The sequence below is a fragment of the Pteropus alecto genome, unplaced genomic scaffold (genome assembly GCF_000325575.1).
Source record: "Pteropus alecto unplaced genomic scaffold, ASM32557v1 scaffold21, whole genome shotgun sequence".
Taxonomy (NCBI): Eukaryota; Metazoa; Chordata; class Mammalia; order Chiroptera; family Pteropodidae; genus Pteropus; species Pteropus alecto.
Window position 1 is genome coordinate 18,006,349 of NW_006436282.1, and position 3,284 is coordinate 18,009,632.

Here is a 3,284-nt window from a genome sequence, read left to right on the forward strand (position 1 = left end):
GTTTTGGTAATCCCAGACTAATTTAAAGCACTACTCACACGTGATGCTGAGGCTAGTAAGACAGCGACTTACTTAGGTAATTATATATTCTTTTCCTTACCCACAGCTCCCAAGGCTTCAAGAGGCTCACACAACAAAACTCCCTTGCAACTGGGAGTGATCAAGTGATAGAATTTTGACCAATGAGATGAAAGCAAAATTCTGTGGGGTGAGGACTCCACGAAGGCTATTGTTTTCTTGCTAAAAGGCGCAGTCTCAGTTGGCTCTCAGTCACCCCCCTGTCCCCCACACTACCACCGTCGTCCTGCCAAATTTGCAGATGTGATGTCTAGAGCAGCGCCAGGAAATAAAAAGTCCTGTGATGATGAAAACATGCTCTCTCTGCACCGGCCAGAATAGTGACCACTCATCCACTGTGACTCCTGAGCACTTGAAGTATGGCCAGTGTGACTGAGGAACTGAATTTATCTAAGACAATTTAAATTTAAATTGCCACATGTGGCTAGTCACTACATTTCCGGTGGCACAGGGAAGTGCAGCATCCGTCTTTCAAGCGAGGGGATGAAAGCAATGCTCTTGGGGCAGAGTCTCGGAAAGGTTAGGGGAGCCCACTGGGGAGGTCTCCAAGTCAGCGCGGCAGCTGTGCAGCCCTGGACAGCTTGTCACGTGAGAAAAACATGCCCGGATTCAATTAAGCCAGCGTCGTTGGGTTTCTGTGAAACGTGGTTTTATGAGCTCATACCAGGTGCTCTGACCAAAATGTTCACATGACTCAAGTGCGATCTCTGGCAGAGTTCGTTCTTGAAGAAAGTTGAATAATAATGACGCCGTAGGACTTTGGCTTGGTGGAGCATCTGGCTAGTCACTGAAGTCTTTCTCCCTGAATCCTGCTTTCGGATTTGCGTTTCTCGTGCTCGTCCAGCCGCACATACCCGCCCCTCGTTCTCTAAGCGTGATGGTTGGTCCTCGGGCACTGGAATCGGGTTCCTTGGTTTTGCCTCGCAGCTCCGCCCGCCACTCACCACGCAGCGCTGGTTTCCTCTTCCATAAAGTAGAGACAATTCCATGTTCACCGTTTAGGGGTTGAAAGATGAAAACGAGGCAGTGCCCGGCACAACGTAAGCGCCCCAAACGTGTTAGCTGCTATTAGTACTGTTGTTATTTTCCAGCCTGCGGGCGGAACTACTGTGTATGTAGATCATGGCACCTAAAATTTCACTTCCGCAAACTCTGTGAGAGCCAGAACCAGAACTCTGGTCTCTCGCCTCCCGGACCCGATGCTTTTTTACATTGTCACAGCATTTCCACCGGACAGACCTTGGGATTCAACAGGGCCCCTTAATATCCATATTCTCTCCCTCCTGTGGCTGCTCGTTACCTGAGGAGTTCACCTTTCCACACTATTTTTTTTCAGTTAGTTAGGGGCTAATGTTTCATTTTTGTCTGTATTCCTGATCTTTAGCTGTCTGTTGCCAAAATAGCTCAATGGAAAGAGAACAGGGGCTTTGAAAGCAAATACTGCAGTTCGAATCCTAGCTCTGCCATAATTGCTTTTGCGACGCTGTGTAACTGGTCAGTTTCTCGGCAGCTTCTTTTCCTCCTCTCTAGTTTAAGTGCGATGTGATGATTGTGAGGGGGAGAGCGCGTGAGACATCATGTATACGGCAGCTAGTAGAGTGGGCAGTTATACGTGTTAGCTTTCCTCCCATTTGTGAGCCTCTTCTGGATGGCAGTCCCCAAGGAAGAAGACTTCTTGGTAGCAGGTATTTCTGCTGGGGTAGAGGAGATGGGTTCTAGTTCTCATAACTCAAAGAGGATTTAGGGGTCATAGCTGTCGTCATAGACACTTAAGCTCACGATGGGCCCGAGAGATCTTCTAGCTGAGACCTTCTGTATCCATGAGAAAACCTTGCCGCCAAGAGGCTCTGATCTTATGGCTCTAAGAGACTAGAGTAGTCACCCTAAGTCAACATGTGTCAGCATTTCTGGAGGACATCCTCGGAAAAGTACTGCATTATGAAATTCCCACTTCAGGAGATTTCATCTTTGAAAAATACTTATCCTTCCTCCAGGGATATGGAGAGTTGACTAAGTATACAAGTTGGAAGTTTTTAGCAATGGAGACGATCTTTTGAGGGCACTTTTAAGAACCAAAGAGAGACAGGAAGTGGCAGGGGGAGGCCCCGTCTGCTGTGAAGAGCACCGTCTAGCATGGGGCGACTTGGGATCAAGTTGCAGCGCTGCCACTCACGGAGTGTAATCTTGGGTGAGTCACTTAAAGTTCTCCTATCCCGTGTTCTTCACCTCTAAAAAAAAGCGTAGACATCTGGATGAAGTGAGATCGTGCACCCGGAAGTGCTTTGTAAAGTGTAGATTGCCCTGGCGGAGTGAGGATCATCACATTTTCTAGCGGGGGTGAATTAGAATTCTCTCCCTAATGGATTTAGATCTTCCTGACATGCTGTGCCTAAGTACATGTGAGAACACTAGTGAGCCCTTAAAAATTCCTTCATCCAGCATGTAGATCTGGCCTCTCTTCCTTGAACTCTAGAAAATTGGCAGCATGAACTTAGACATGTCTTCGTTTCAAGAAGTACAGAATCCAAGACTCTTACAAAAACCACACATGTCTTTTGTATTTTGAGAGCCTTAAATCACCACAGATCACTCAGTTTCTGAAGGGAAATTGTGGTGAATTATGATCTTCTATGCACTTGCTGGCAACAGGTTCTCCCATTAGAAGAGTTAGTGGATGAAAATGACTCAAGAGTTTCTCCACACTAATCTGGGAAAGCTCTCCAAAGAATGTCATCACATCTCTCTTCAGCCCTGGAAATTCTGGCTGCCACATTTTGTCTGATCTCGCTCATGTATTTTGTCCCAAGCGTGACATAATGACATCACCAAGCGAATTCTCTCTAATTAACTGGCGGAGGGTAAGCATAATCGAACTCCACATCTTCGTCTTTTGAAGGGTGTGTGCTTTTCTCTCTGTGTGATCCTATGAGTACTAGTGGGTTCTAAACACCAACAGATCATTCTCTGTGTTGGTTTACATCTTTGCCTCAAGTTACCTCGTGCAACTTTAGCTACACTTCAGAATAGGATAAATGTAAGTTAACACTGATACATACACAAAACAGATAGATGTCCACATCAGCGGTTCATATGCTAAAATGATGCTTCTAGCAGTTATAAAAATGTACCTATTTGAGAAGAACCGAACATATAATTAAAGTATCTGCTACAGGATGATTGACTTTGATTGGTTTTAGGTGAGAAAT